Source organism: Nanorana parkeri, unplaced genomic scaffold (assembly GCF_000935625.1).
Source record: "Nanorana parkeri isolate BGI_ZX_2015 unplaced genomic scaffold, ASM93562v1 scaffold13, whole genome shotgun sequence".
NCBI lineage: Eukaryota > Metazoa > Chordata > Amphibia > Anura > Dicroglossidae > Nanorana > Nanorana parkeri.
Window position 1 is genome coordinate 1,405,862 of NW_017306281.1, and position 15,916 is coordinate 1,421,777.

The window sequence follows — 15,916 nt, forward strand, 5'->3', positions numbered from 1 at the left end:
GGGGGCAGCATGCTGGACTTTTTCTTTAAAAGCTCTGGAACTGAAAGCAATGGTGTGAACTAGCCTAGCCTCATTTTTACCGTTGGCGTTAATGTGCATGCATTTTTGCACATTCTGGTCTGGAGATGCTGTAAACAAGCCATACATGAATGAAAACATTTGATGGAATGGGCTCTGATAGAACATGCTGAACATTAGTTCTGGGGCAGTTAAGCTAGTTATTACCTCACTGCCCTGGAACCAATATTTGGCAAATGACTTAAAGGAAGGCAGCTTCCACCAAGGCCTAATTACAGGAGGAGGTCTACTCATGCTCAATCAGCAAAATTCAGGAAAATGTACATGCCTATATCTAATTTCCTTTGTAAAAAAGAAGGGAAATACATGCCACATCTGCATATGGAGCAAATAGGGAAAACACTGTTGCAGGTCCTGATACTTTAGGATGGGCAACTGATGCTCTTTGTGGGGGGAGAGGGGGGGGGGCTCTGTCTATGGACATCACCATCAGTAGTTCTGTGACCAGACATCCATTAAAAAGGACAAAATTACAGAAGTAGTAGTATTCTTAAGGTCCCCACACACCTTGCGATCGTACGATAATCGCAGGAAATCCCGCGTTCATGCGATTATCGTAAGGTGTGTGGAAGCCGTGCGACCTCTACTACTGTAAGGTCGCACGACTTTAAACTTACGAACATGTTTCAAAACCCGCCGAGCATCGTACGATGTTCGGCAGGTGTGTAGCATGTTCGTAAGATAAAAGCCGGACAGGCCGATGTGCGCAAGCGCACACTGCCCGTTCGGCATTGCGGTCATCGGAAGCCTGCCCCTCAGGGGGCGTGGCTTGCGATCATCCCAAGTACGATCTGCCTATGCAAGATAGGCAGATCGTACGTTTTTTTAAGTACCTTACAACCATCGCAAGACAAAAGTCTTGCGATGGTTGTAAGGTGTGTGCCCAGCCTTAGCTTTCTTGAATCAATTAAGCGAGGTGCTGAAAAAAGCGAGATGCTTCCTATGACTTGTTATCTCCAGAGGCGGAGCGCTTCCCATCTGATGTGCGGGGAGCAAAGTGTGAGGTGTTAAGCCAGCACCTTCCCCACCTACGCTGTGTGCCACTGGAAGGAAGGTGACCACCTGGCCACTATGTTTAATGTTGGACAGAATAGTATGCAGTGCAGGCTGAAGCTCAACCTGACTTCATCATCCAAAGAGACATATTTTGCCCACTAATGTGCTGCTGAAGTTAGCCAAATGTGGGCACTGGAAGGCCTGTACCTGGCACCTCTGGGAGCATGCTTTCCCTAAGACCCCAATGGAAAGGGTATCTGTGTGTACGGTATATAATCTTTATGTGGTGAGAACCTGTTGGAACAGCCTCTGTGTGATGTGTACGGTATATAGTCTGCATAAAAAGCACAATGTATGTATAAGTGTGGGCACAGTGTATAATCCACATAGGATGTGGACAATGGACATGCTATAGTTTTCATATATGTGCAAAGTATAGTTACACTATGATACAAAGCAGCAGGCACAATATCATTTCTAATAGTACTTGTCGGCATTTTATAGTCCAATAACGTGATACCAGTAGGCACAGAAGAGGTTGAGCCTGGCACCTCTGATGGCAGCACTTTCTTTATGATTTCTATAGAAGGGGTAGTTGCATGCCCAGTATATATTGTGAGACCTTGTTAGCATTTTGTGATGTGCACTGTATATATTCTGTACTGTATATATTGCAAATATCCCAGTGTGGGTACAATGTGATGTACAGATATGAACACATAGTATAATCCAGAACGGATATGTATAGGATCTATAAGATCAGGGAAGTTCTGTCATGTTGTAGCAGCGCTGCAGAGTGGTCCAGTGGATCATTCCTTGCCGCAGAACAATTAGTACTAGTAATCTCCCCTCTGCCCACAAAGTAAGAGTGTGCAAGGGACTTGAACTTGAGGCCGTAGAGAAGGAGTGGTGCTTGGGTGTCAGTAAGTGAATTTCTGGGCTTACACTGGGAAAGGGGGTGCTGTCAGGTAGGCTGTACCGGGCCCCATGATTTCCAACTTCTTATAGGCATGTGTGTTCTGGGTCAGTGAAGCCACAAGATCAATATGGCAGCCAAAGACCTCAACACATTCAGTAGTTATATTGCATCTATTAGTAATATTACACATAATTGCAAGGCCAGCAATACAATGTAGCCACTCACTACATGACCGATTCAAACCGTTTGCACGGAACACTCGTTTAAAAACACACTCCCACCATACAAAATTAGCATTTAATGTAACTTTTGATACACAGTGCACCCAAAGAACAGATGACTTTCATCCTGGATTTATTTTCTGCACCAGGTTATTCCTCTAGCAGAATCCAGACATCCCTTTTTCGTACCTGGAAATATTTAGACCAAGCAAGACATGGTTCCAAGCATTGTCCAGCTCCATAAACCCACTGCGATCTCCCTCAGGCACACAGCATGGGGGGAGGCTCTATATCAGGGAGTCATTTGACAAGATCTTTTTCAATGACTTGTCAGATGCACTGATGAATAATATGGCTGCAAGTGATGTTTGAAAATGTACAGTAGATTAGCATTCTGTGCACAAGCTGAAGCGCCTCTGTTCTAGGAGCTGATTTCATGGCTTTAGGCCTGCTGCAATATATTCTAAACAGCATTAGGAGTCAATTGACTTCATGTGTTGCCTATGGCTGCTCTTTAAAGGCATATTCCACTTTTTGCAAAAAATAATAAATGCACCCATACTGCAAAAGAGAAAAAAAATAAGTGCATCATATTTTGGAATTGAGTCCGCAAAGCATTGCAACCGTGATCAGTAGACCTGCAGACTGTTCCCCTGGCCCTGAGTCTGTACTGAGGTTCTTTTCTGGGGCTGATGGAAGTTATCAATGTACTACAAGTGTGGTGAACTCCATTGAGAACCAAGTCTCTCTGCAGCAGTGGCAGATGAGACTTGAAGTTTGGCAGACCCATACACAGCCACGCCAAAATTAAAAAAATAGTACAGAAGCCTACGGGGGAAAAAGCAGCCCACATTTCAGGGTAAGCGGTGGAGCTACGGAATGGCACCAAGTTCTATGTTACACCCCAAATATGGGTGCAATATGGAAATAAAGGTGGAATTAGCCTTTAGACCCCGTTCTCACCTACAATAGCGTACGTTTTTTCCCACGCATGAACCATTGATTTCAATGGGTGTGCAAGTGCGACAAATGCAAAAAAGTAGCGCATGCAGCAGATTCTACTACATCCGTTTGTGCACGTTTAACATGTGTCAATGCGTTTGTGGTGCCATTAACAAGTAGTGGCACTGCAAGAGTGATGCACAATTGGCACGCGTTCAGGAATGAGAAGGTGTAAATGAGGAAAAAGGTAAACTCTAACTAGATATAAAAGACACATTAATGCAGCTCTGTAACTGTTAATACATAATAAAATGTATTTTCTTAAATGCAAGCAGTGTAAGTACCCAGATTTGGCCTGGTATCAGCCTTTTGCAGTCCCTGTATAGCAAAGCTGGGGTGGGAATGGAAGAATTAGCCAATCAGCACATGTATTGACAAGAAGCAAAGTGACAGAGATGAGCTCATCACTGAGCTGCTTCTTCTTTCACTGTCCAGTCACAGGCTGGGAGTGATCCATCAGATCCTGGGCTCAGAGGAAGTGGGTTGAATGATGCTGCCTGTCAGACTGAGGACATCTAATGGAGAAATAGTACTGTGGGGATAGCTCTATATTGAGGAGAAATAAAGCTATGCTTGTAAAAGTGTCTGATAAGGTGAAAATCCATTAACTTATAACCAATTGCATCATCTAGAACTATAGAAGATGCAGAAAGAAGGCAGGTGCTGCAGGCGGTTCCCCCTGTGCTGGCGCAGCTGTAGTTTTTTTGACACTTTGGCATTAGCTCATTTGCAGGTATCAAAAACAAAACATTCCAGTCACACCAGCAAAGGACGCCAAAATGAGCATCCAGACAGCAATAAAATTTAATAAATACGGGTCCCACCAGTTTGGAGGTTTCTGCCTTACCCTTAGGCAAACAACAAAGCAGAACATCAGACAAATCGTTGATATGAAACCATCCACAGCGCTGTTAGCATTCCGCTAAGACTACAAACTATTTTCTTAGAAGCACTATTTAAAGCACTGGCAATCAGGGAAGCCAAGTCTCATGTCTGTCTTGTGCTGCTCAAGAGGTAATAGGATTTCATCAGCTACTTTTTTTAAATGAGAAAAAAGGGGAACAAGATGATGCAGGAAACAAACTATAATTTAACCCTTCAATGGAAGGCTTACGTCAGAACAGAACTGCTTCCAGCTGGCCAACTCGGTACGCCTTCCATCCTCTGCATTCCTCCTTCTGCTCCAAGTTCTGGCAGAAATTACCCCCAGATTCTCCTGGGTAAATGGGTAGTTGTGGTCAGTGGGTGACAAGCCGCTGATTACAGCCATTCACGGAACATGTGACACACCCACGATGCTTCCACTGAACTATGCTCTGCCGCATGTGCCACGGCTTTACCACACTGCCTTTGTGTCCACTGAGCCCCACTCTACAGCAACCACTGCCCCTGCCTCTCTATTCTGTGTGCATTCATCATTGTCCAACGATCGCACCCACACACACACCTTTGGCCACCTCTCTCCCCCCACTGCCTCGGTGTCTACTGATTGCGCACCAGTCTGTGTCTGCCTCTCTTCACACAGAGCAGAAGATCAAATGTTCAGGATGGTGCGTGGGAGAGGAGCTGTTGTCAGCAAACATGTCTGTCATGCTGCTTACTGATCACTTGAATGAACTCAGGAATACTCATTCTACTAGGTCTTCCATTTTTGAATGAACATAGGAATGCTCCCTATTGAGCACTCCTATGTTCAATACTGAGTGCTGTGGTGCATATGAGCTGAAGACTGAGGACTCCGTGTCCTCAGCCTCTTTCTGGATCCCAAAACTGAAACATCATTCAAATTTCACCAAAGCACCCTGAAAGAAGTGTTAAAAAAAAATAAAAAGCAGAAATAAGAGCCACACACACAAAAATTGGCCCTGTACACGGTGTTTCCACAGTGCATGAAAATGTGTGTCCTTTCTGCCAGTCCGCCATGGTGCCATTCATTCACCAAAACACATGGTAAAGTACCATGGGTTCCGGTGCGGCACGTTTTTGAAAAAAGTGTATGATTGTTTACTTCTTTGGTGTGACTGCGCATTGGGTAGTCTACTGAAACGAATGGGCTGTCCGAAGGCACCGCACGTTAATGGGCATAAAACGCGCAAAACAGGTAGCAGTGTCTGCATACATAATGAACAAGTATGGCTGCTCCTATGTACAGATGTATTTACACCCTATACAAAGCAAGTCATTTTTACAATATAATTACTTCGGATTACCAATGTACATGTTCTTTTGAGATCGGTAAAGATCACTCAGTTCTCTGCATTCGTGGCTACAAGGTATACGGGAAGTTGGGAGCTATAGCAGGGAGATCCAGAGTATCCAGGACACAAGGAGCTAAGTCAGAACACCAAGAATCTGGAACTAAAAATATAACTTTCGGGTAGCCTGCCCTTTAAACCAAGCTTTTAGTCGTCAACCAAACCGCATAAGCATGTATTATTTTAGAAAACAATAACAAACTGTTGTGTTCCTAAAAGCAAACATTCCAGTCAAATACAAAATATAACAGTGACATTCAGTCAACAGTTTTTAGGGTAAATTATTAACATTTTCATCCTATCAATTATATGCATCTATTGTTCCGCTTGGTAACTACCCATGCCTGCCCAAACCAATTACTAAAACAGAGTCTGTGAAAACATCTACTTGTTCACGCATCCTCATCACAGAAGTCTCAACTTAACACATTGGAGCAAGAAAGGAGCAAGTCATGTGGTAGAATGTCATGCATCAAGAGGCTGCACTTCTACTCAGAGGAAAGGAACATGCTAGAGAAATTAAATTGATTAAACTTGCACTGGCCATACACTGGTTGTATTTCCAGGCAGTGTGTGGCCCTGCTGGTACTCCCCCATTGGACAAAAGTCATTTTTTTAAATCAACTTCCTGAAGGAGCTGGGCAAAATATTATCGGCCAAATAGAGACTCCATCCAATTGGCTGCAGATACTGTTCAGGTATTCTAATAGCAGCACAGCCGTTGCGATCACATACAATAACCCGGTGGGGGTGATTCACCAATCATTTCTGATTGGCGTGGATGCAGGAATCAAGTTTTTGCCCATGGTGCTAAACGAGGAAAAACTACAAGTGAATGGCCAGCTTAAGTCAAAGCGAACCTGCTATCCATTTTAAACTCTAAAAGGCACTTGACAAGAAAGGGGTGCCAGGTGGAAGGGATGCACCGATACTGAAACCAGTATCGATGGCGATACTGGACATTTTCTCGAGTACTTTTTAAAATGCCCCGATACTAAGGGCTGATACTGACGCTTTAACAAGAGCGGCTGCCTGTGCTCCCACATTTGCTGGGGGCCTTGCGGCGGCTGTCATTACAGCGCCGGTCGAGCCGCACATTGCCTCCTCCTTCGCGCCTACCGCACCTGCCCGAGCGGCCATGGGGAGACCTGGAACAGCCCTGGTGAGACCCACAAGCAGCAGCCCTGGTGAGACCTGCACATCCTCCTGAGACCCTGCACAGAGTATGTAGATTCATATTATTCTGTATAATGGATTGCTGGGATTTGTAGTCCTCTACAGCTAATGGTATTCTGCATTGTCGTATAATGTGTTGCTGGGATTTGTAGTTCGCTCTAGTTGGGGGTATTCTGCATTGCTGTATACAGTATTCCAGGGATTTGTAGTCCCTCTACAGCTTTGCGTCAGCACTAACAGAGTCGCTCCACCACTGTCCTAAAATTATTATTCTGTATTGTTTTGGAAAAACTGTCACATGACATACACAAAAAAAGGTATCAGTAATTGGTATTGGCGAGTACTGGAGGGAAAAGTATCGGTACTTGTACTTGGTCTTAAAAAAATGGTATCGGTGCATCCCTACTTAAGGACAAAGCAAATGTAGGATAACATGAATAAAGCTTGAAGTTAAAAAATGAACTGAAAAAGTAAATAATTGCCTTCTTATAGGAAGATCTAGAAGTGTTACTGAGCCTGAGCTGCACCCTGAAGAGTGTACCTGTACCTTAAATTCCTTCTAAAAATAGCAGTGCGCTTCCCAATGTGTAATCATGCCTAGACACTCAGTACCTAAAGCTTTATAGCTGTGCATCTGCAGTGTGTGATCTAAGACACTGCTGCCTCCGACTGCCAGTCTAAGGAGATTTGGAGTTAGATTTTGTGATGCCACCATTCTCCTTGCGGGAGGCTCTGACATAAAGCAAAGCCCTGCCTCTACCAAGATGGCTGCCTCCACACAGAAAGACACTGCAAAACCAAGACATGGCAAGTCAGTAATGGAGAAAAGATCATCTGCTGGAAGCCTACAGCCAATAATGTCAGGGGTGTGCAATTCCTATCGCCCAACTCCCGGGACAAGTCGGGGTTTTTTCTACATTTAGCCCTGCTTCGGGCAAGCAGCAGGAATAAATGTAGAGGGGGGAGCCATTTTGTACAAGTGATCTTGAGTAGTGATGGGATCCGGCGTGTTCGCAGCTCCACGTGCCGAGCCCGCCAGGAAGCTGACAGCGCCGTAGCGCCAATCACAGGCGCTGAGACATTTCCCGATCTCTGCAGCTGCGGACTGGGATAATGTCTCAGTACCTGTGATTGGCGCTGCGGCGGTCAGCTTCCTGGCAGGCTCGGCGCGTGGAGCTGCGAACACGCCCGAGCCCATCACTAATCTTGAGCAGATGTACAGCCGATCGAGATCACTTGTAAGCAGTCTGAATCTCACTCCCCCTACCTCTCTCACTGCCGCTGTCACTCCGCCCTTGTCCCCAGCCGCTGCCTCTCTCCCCTGTTACCTTCAAATGCTATCACACAGGGGTAAGTCAAGTGGAAAAAAAAAAAAGGGAGTAAGAAAAATAAAACTTAAAAATGTAAATGTAAAGAATAAAAAGGCGATACAAAAAATAATAAAATAAATAAAAATTCTGCAAAAGTAAAAAATAAAACAAAGCCAACCACGCTGCCCCCTCCATCTGCATGCGAATAAACACATGCACAGGGCTGTGTGTGTGTGTGTGTTTGTGTGTGTGTGTGTGAGCAGGGTGGGCGATCCGTGACAGTGAAGCAATTATGCAAGAAACCATGCGGACGGCTGGGCGGCCACTGAACCGCACACCACCGCCGATCAAGCTGGCAGTGCCATTATTTTCGAATGGCAAGCCAGTCGCGCCAGGCAGACTGCACGGTTTGCCACTGCAATACCACCCATGCTATCACGCATAATCACGGTTGAAAACACTGCATGGTGCGTGTCTCGAAAAAAGGTACATGCAGGGAATATTGGCCACCATTAGTATCCTCTTCCAGACTGCCATATGTTTTTGCCCAAGCAGTAAGAATGCATGATTGGACAGCTGCATCAGCTTGGATCTCTATGTGATCATACCACTCTAGGAATAAGGGTGAAGAGAAATGCAGGAGTTAAAATAAAGCTTACATTAGGAGAAGGAAAAAGGCATAAATCAAGATGAATCCAGGAAGGACTTGGGTGTAAAAACGGCAATGACAGGAAAGAGAGTGGTCTACAGGCTGACAGATAGGAAATGTTTTTTTCTTCCTGCACCCCATGGGAAAACATACACATACAGCATATAAGCACTTTAAAGACTCCAGACATTCCACTAGGCAGTTCAACACGTCAAGCGACAATACACATTATGCACATGTAACATTAAAGTAAAACTCCAAATAGCTAAATACACATCAACTGTTTTGCCTGCCAAAGGACTACAGATTTTGTGCAGTCAGTCTTGGGATTCAAATATTCATGCAATACCTACTTGCTTATTGGACAATAAATCCGTATGATCACACTGCAGATCCGCAAGTAAGCACATAAAACAGGAGCCTTCCAAGCTTAAACAGGAAATTGGATATCGCCTTCCTGGCTATCCAGTATAACTGAGGCATGTGTACCACAAATCACTGGCAGTAAACAGATATCTGAAGTAGGAATTAAAACTTTGATAATGAAGTGATGACACAAACCCCATGAGACCACAATATAGTATGTGGGATTTTCAGCTTTGTGCAAGTTCACCTTGTGCTGTGGATGTTCCCATGTAGTGATACTGTTCGTCCCACTCCTGCATATACCCAATTGCCCCAGAGTCTTTGTATCCAATATATTACCTTTTGGTGAAATAGCTCTTCCACGTGGAAATACTGTTCTATAGGTCACATGACATTGCCAGTTCTTGCTACTCACACTTCACATTCAGAAATCCCACTCCGATACAGAAGAAACACTTGCCTGCTTCTCAGCAATTCTCCGCTATGGTAGACATGGGCTGTCATAGTGGAACTACACTTTAAAGATGGCCATACACTGTCATGGCCAAGGCAATCATTGGATTCCTCTGTCCATTTCAAACAGAGGAATCCCTGCTATTGTTTTTAGCAGCTGCTGCCATGACTGAATGCCTAAACAGTACCTGTGTCTGACTACATGCAAGCACTGTATAGTCAATCATTTTCCACCCACAGCGCATATTTCAGCCAATTCAGCAAGAATCCGAGGCAATGCAAGCTGTGGGTGGCCAGCTTAGACATACACTGATCAGCCATAACATTATGACCACCCGCCTAATATTGAGTAGGCCACCCTTTTGCCACCAAAATAGCCTTGACCAGTCAAGGCATGGACCACACTAGACCCCTGAATGCATGCTGTGGTATCTGGCACCAAAGCATCAGTAGCAGATCATTCAAGTCCTGTAAGTTGCAAGGTGGGGCCTCCTTGGGTCAGACTTGTTTTTCCACCACATCCCACAGATGCTTGATTGGATTGAGATCTGTAGAATTTGGAAGCTAAGTCAACACCTCAAACTTGTTGTGTTCCACAAACCATTTTTACAATGTGTCAGGGCGCATTATTCTTCTGCTATCAGGAATACGGTTTCCATGAAGGGGTGTACTTGGTCCGGAACAATGTTTAGGTAGGTGCTACGTGTCAAAGTGAAATCTACATGAATGGCAGGACCCAAGGTTTCTCAGCAGAACATTGCCCAAAGCATTACATTGCCTCCGCCGGCTCGCCTTCTTCCCATATGGCACCAGGATGCACTCTCTTTCCCAGGTAAGGAGCACATACGCACCCAGCCATCCACATAATGTAAAAGAAAACATGATTCGTCACACCAGGCCACCTTTTTCTATTGCTCCGTGGTCCAGTTCTGATGCTCACATGCCCATTGTAGGTACTTTTGGTGGTGGACACGGATCAGAATTGGCATCCTGACGCACACACTTTTCTATTAGAACCAGCATTAACTTCTACAGCAGTTTGAGCTATAGTATGTCTTCTTTCGGATTGGACTATACAGTACAAGTCAGCCTTTGCTCCCCACATACACCAATAAAGCCTTGGCCATCCATGACCCTTTCACCAGTTCACCTTCCTTGGACCACTTTTGGTAGGTCCTGACCACTGAAGACCAGGAACATCCCACATCAGCTGCACTTTGAGTTGCTCTGACCCAGTTGCCTAGCCATCACAATTTGGCCCTTGTCAAAGTCGCTCCAATCCTAACGCTTGCCCAATTTTTCTGCTTCCAACACCTCAATTTCAGGGACACCACAATATTCACTGGCTGCCTAATATGACCCGCCCACTTCCAGGTTCCAATGTAATAAGATAAATCAATGTTATTCACTTCACCCATCAGCGGTCATAATGTTATGGCTGATTTATGTATATGAAGTATTGAGTAACATTACATAGCTGTGATGAAACCACTGTCCTGCAAAGCTGGCTTCTTTGTGGTAAGCCTGCCTCTTGTAATTCGGTCTTGACAAGTGCAAAACCCATCAATGGCTTGACCCATATATTTGACAGGTACAGAAACCGTTGTAGATCTGTCTCCATAGAGGCAAATTAAGGAGAACAGGGACAAACTTCAACCCACTTAGTGCAAACTGCTCAAACCTACTCAGCTGAACGTATGTTTACACTTAAAGCAAACCTGCACAAAAGATAAAAGGTAATTATTAACTAGAGCAGAGAGTTTAGAGCATAAACCATCAGCATGAAGCTTCTGAGTCACAATTTGCCCCTCCAAAGCAAACTGGAGCCCCCAGAGAGACTACATTTCCTCATTCTGGATACTAGGCACAACCCACGCCCCAGTGCTACAATGCTCCATGTGAGAACTCACAAGGTATACACTGACAGAATACATTATCAGCTGATCCAGGTTTTAGTTTACTTAAACTCTGCTAGACGCTGGCTCCCCCAACTGCTAAAGCATCTACCCAGCAGAGAAAATCAGCAGGCAACAAGCATGATCAGTCGGAAACATCAGCAATGGCAGCCTATAATGTTTTCTCAGCACAGGTTTCTTTGAGGAACGAATATAGTGCATATGGATAGAAATTATATATATGTACACGACTGCTGTGTCACAAAAGACTGTCACATTACCAAAGAGTTTGCAAAGCTTGTCTGTCCCTTGATTGTGTGGTGTCACTTGTGAATCCACAGGGGTGGCCTAGTAATGGAAAGGACAACTTGAACCAAGCAGGAAGCTGAATAAGTAACTGCTAAGCTTAGCACTTAGGAAAACATTACATCACCACACTGGGTAAAAAAAACAGTGACACAGTCAATACATACTGATGGGACAAGATCTGCAACACCCTGAAATGTACTGTCTGTGCCAAAAATGGTCCTGAACTTCAGGAAACGCACCTTAGGCCTCTTCAAAATAAGCAACATGATGAGCGTTCCACTGACACTTGTGTGAGAAGTGAATCACTTCACATGACCACTCACTCTGCAATTTTCGCTTGGAACAGAGAGTTTTCCAGTATGACAGATGGAGGGAATTTGGCCGGTTGTACAGTAATTGTGATCGTTTACTTCCCATCAATTGGCCGATTATTGTACGAAAACCCGATCGTGTTCAATTTCCGAACGATAATCGCAAGGTGTATTGGCACCTTACGGGGGTGTGTGCACAGCTTCACACTCCGTCGCATTTCTAACGTAGTATGCTTTTGTGCTGCTCTGGCATGCTTTTACCTACAGTATAGCTGGCAATACAATTCTAGATTTTTGATTTTTTTTCATCAATCAAAAAGAAATCTACTAAATTCCTCCATCCATGCTAAAGAGCATGGATGGCAGAATCTCCCCTGCCAGGCTTTTGGATTCTAAAAGCTGGTGTCTGCCACTGTCAGAATACCCAAACAGTGACTGCACCCTGGTGCTGACATTTTCCACCCGGCTCTTTCACCAAACGTTAACTGAATAATCATAGGCTAAGTAACACACATAGCACAGCTCACCCCTACCATGCATCTTCATATTCCACCTAGGGTGCTTGGATAACTCCCTTCCAGAGTCAATATCATAGAAACTGCAAAGCCGCCACACGATACTCTTCCAAAAAGAATCAACTTTATTCCACGTGCATCTCTGCAAAGAACAACCACTGACACGTTTCTGCCCTACTCAGTCATAGCCGATTGAATAATGAACCTTTATCGATCTGGGTGGTGTCAGTAGAGCCACACACAGCTTGAATTTCAGCCGAGTCAGCAGGACTCAGACAACATGGAAGAAGTGTGTGGCCAGTACTTATGATTAGCTTGGGAGTTGCTTCGGAGATGCTTCAAGCTGCGGTTTCATTCATACCCACTTGCATGTAGTAGTAAGGAATTTATAAGCAGATGAACATCCATTTACACAAGCTCTAAAGCAGTAGGTAATGTTCAGAAAAGCATGGAGGACTTCTGTACGGAAAATACACAGATTACTACTCACATCACACATCCCAGGAGGCTTCGGGGAAATCTACAACAGTTGCAAATGCGCCGCGTCATCAGGAAGGTGGCTGCATGAACCAGCCACCTGATGAAGTACAAGAAGAAGATGGCAGAGCGGGACAGGACCAGTCGGTGGAGAGCAGTCAATGAAGAAAAGGACATTGCTGGATCTGCTGGGCCTGTAAGTATAATATTGCAGCACAGAAAGACGACAAGGGGTAAAAGGCACAATAATTGTATTGGGGGATGGTGAAATTAAAGCTTGTCGGGGGGGGACACACACGACTTTTACTTACCTGATCCCAGTTCACTAAGCAGTAGCCGCTCACCTCTCCCCCCTCCGCTCCGCTGTCTTATGGACTGTCCCAGGCGTCCTCACATATGTTAAAGGGCTATGGGCCCTGTACTGTACATGATGACATCAGCAGGCGTCCAACACCAGCGTGGAAGGCGGAAGAGACTGTGGGCACTGGTCTCAGAGCCAGCAGGAACGGATAGCATGTAAAGTCCTTTACTGCAGTCCCAAGGAAGAAAAATGATTAACCCTTGCAGCACGGCTACCCCCACAATGCAAGGGTTAAGCCTCATGGTTAGAGCCGACCTGTGACAAAGAAGCGGTCACAGGTCGGCTCTGTCGTTCGGGAAGTGAGCAAAAAACATGCACTGATCCACTCACTTCCCGATCGTCTCCATGCAGAGAGTGGTGACTGTCAGTCCACATGGATTCTCCCCTCTCCAATCCTCCAGCGCTAACCGGAGGAACAAACGGTGGAGGGGGCGGGCACAGCCTCTAGATAGGCAGAGCCAGCTGTCACTCAGCCAGCTGGGTGGATCACAACATTATTGTTGGGATCTGTCCCGGCTGCAGCACTCACAGTATATCGCGGGCAATAGCTCACTATATACTGAGCTTTGGGTCACGGGAGATTAGTATATGTCCTCCTGTGACCCTAAAGAGAACTATGGGGAAAAACACTTACCCATAGTTCTCTTTTAAGTGCTTCATTTTTGTCTAAGTTCAAAAATAACAAAGTTATACCCACCTGAAGCCCCGAGCTAGCCAGCTGTCACAACAATCCCTCCAGGCTGTCCCCCTCCCTGCAGCATTGAAATGTTCCCCAGCATCCTCACATCTATACACGGTGTATAGAATGTGATGATTTACAGGACCTTAAACAGGTGCAGCGGAGGGGGAGAGAGGCTGGAACGATCTGTCTAAGAGCAAGCCGGCTTGCAAGTTCAGGGGAGTATAATTTTTTTAACAGACAAAAATTAGCAGTTAACCCTTGCAGTGTGGGGATAGGTCTACTGCAAGGGTTAATTTTAAAACATCACAGAGTTCTTCTTTAACAAGCAGTAGCTCTTGCAGTACAGGGGTAGCCCCTCTGCAAGGGTGATGCTTTTTTTTTACCTGAAGACATGTATTTAGTGGCAGCACAGTCCTACCCAATGGCTGAAACTTTTTTCCCCAAAGGCTTCACCCTGTGCTCATCAGAGGGCTATGCTGGCATAGCAAGCAATGGGTCACACCAAGCACCCAATAACTGCCAGTGCAGACGCCTCAGAATCTCTCTGGAGACGATCAGTGGGCATACACCCAGTAGCTGCCTCTGTCCCCGGATTCCCGTTCATGTTGAGATTCCTCCAGGTGACACTGAGGAGCCCAGGAGCCGCGGTGCAGTGTGGGATAGAGCGGTGATGCAGGCCTTTCCTCCCAGCAGAGGAGGCTGTGTGCACCACTACCAGCCACAGCGCCGCCTGCGCACCTCTCTTACCAGGAAAAAGCTTTATGGTAAAGCCTGTAGCCATCACTTACCGTCTATTCCCCAGGCCGCTGCCTTTCCTCTCCGGTGTGACACAGACCGACCACCGAAACGAATGCGCGCGCAACCCCGGCCAGCTCACTCAGCCGTGAGCTCCCGAACCTGTGGATGTCAGCAAGCGAGAGGCGGGGAGGTGACGTCACCGGCGGCTCCCGGATTGGCGAGAGATGTACTGAGATGTGACTGGGCGGAGGGAGCTACCGGGAGCGTCGTGTGTACTGTAGTCAGCTGTCACCGCTCTGCTTTAGTTCTCATTCACAGGAGGAGAACACCGAGCTTACCTTCCCCATCCATCACTAAAATCTCCCATACATTATAACGTGATCATGTCATTGGAAAGTCATGTTTTATCATTTCCTTTTTAGTTACCATTATTATATATAATGAATGTTGTGAAACAAGTTACAGCATAATATGGTGTAACATACAGTACAACAAGAGAGTGCAGTATAAGTACAAACCAGTACACACTACTGGGGGGAATTGATCAAAACTGGAACAGTTGCCCATGGCAACCAATCAGCTTCTCTCTTCAGTTTGTTTAGTTAGGCTTTAAAAATTAAAGAGAAAAGCTGAAGAGAAGAAAAAATTCTCTATTGCTCATAGGTGCAATCTTAACCACTTGCTGACCGGGGTATTAAGCCCCCTTCATGCCCAGGCCATTTTTCGGTATTCAGCTCTGCAGTACTTTGACATTCATTCCGTCATGCAACGGGGCAACAGGGGCGTAACTAGAAATCACAGGGCCCCATAGCAAAATGTTGTATGGGGTCCCGTGATTGCTAGTTATGCCACTTGCAGAGCCCACCATAGAGTCTCTATGGTGGGCTCTGCAAGGTCTCAGTTGCGCTGTACGCCTCTTACCTGTCACCTCCGTGGTCGCCGCCGCCGGGCCCCTGCCTCTTCTTCCGTTCCCGGGCCCCGCCTCCTCTTACATCACTGGCCCCACCTTCTCTTAGATCGTGGGAGGAGGCGGGGGTTGCTGTTAGGCGGGCCCCGCCTCCTTCTTTACTGCAAATGCCGGTGTAACCGACCTATTCTGCCGCATCTGCTGGCTGTCACTGACACAGCTCCGCAGCGGCTATGAGGGGGAACGTTCTCCTTCACAGCAGCTGCTGAGCTATGTCAGTGACAGCCAGCACCCGA

General features: G+C 45.9%; 1 protein-coding gene across 1 annotated transcript in view; it reads right to left on the reverse strand.

Moving 5' to 3' along the window:
* CLIP1 (CAP-Gly domain containing linker protein 1) overlaps window positions 1–14,885 on the reverse strand; it is a 126,410-nt gene extending 111,525 nt beyond the window's left edge. Inside the window, exon 1 of the mRNA XM_018557458.1 lies at window positions 14,764–14,885. The gene's annotated coding sequence lies outside the window, so the exon portion shown is untranslated. The remainder of the gene's footprint in view (window positions 1–14,763) is intronic.
* Window positions 14,886–15,916: the final 1,031 nt, after the last annotated feature.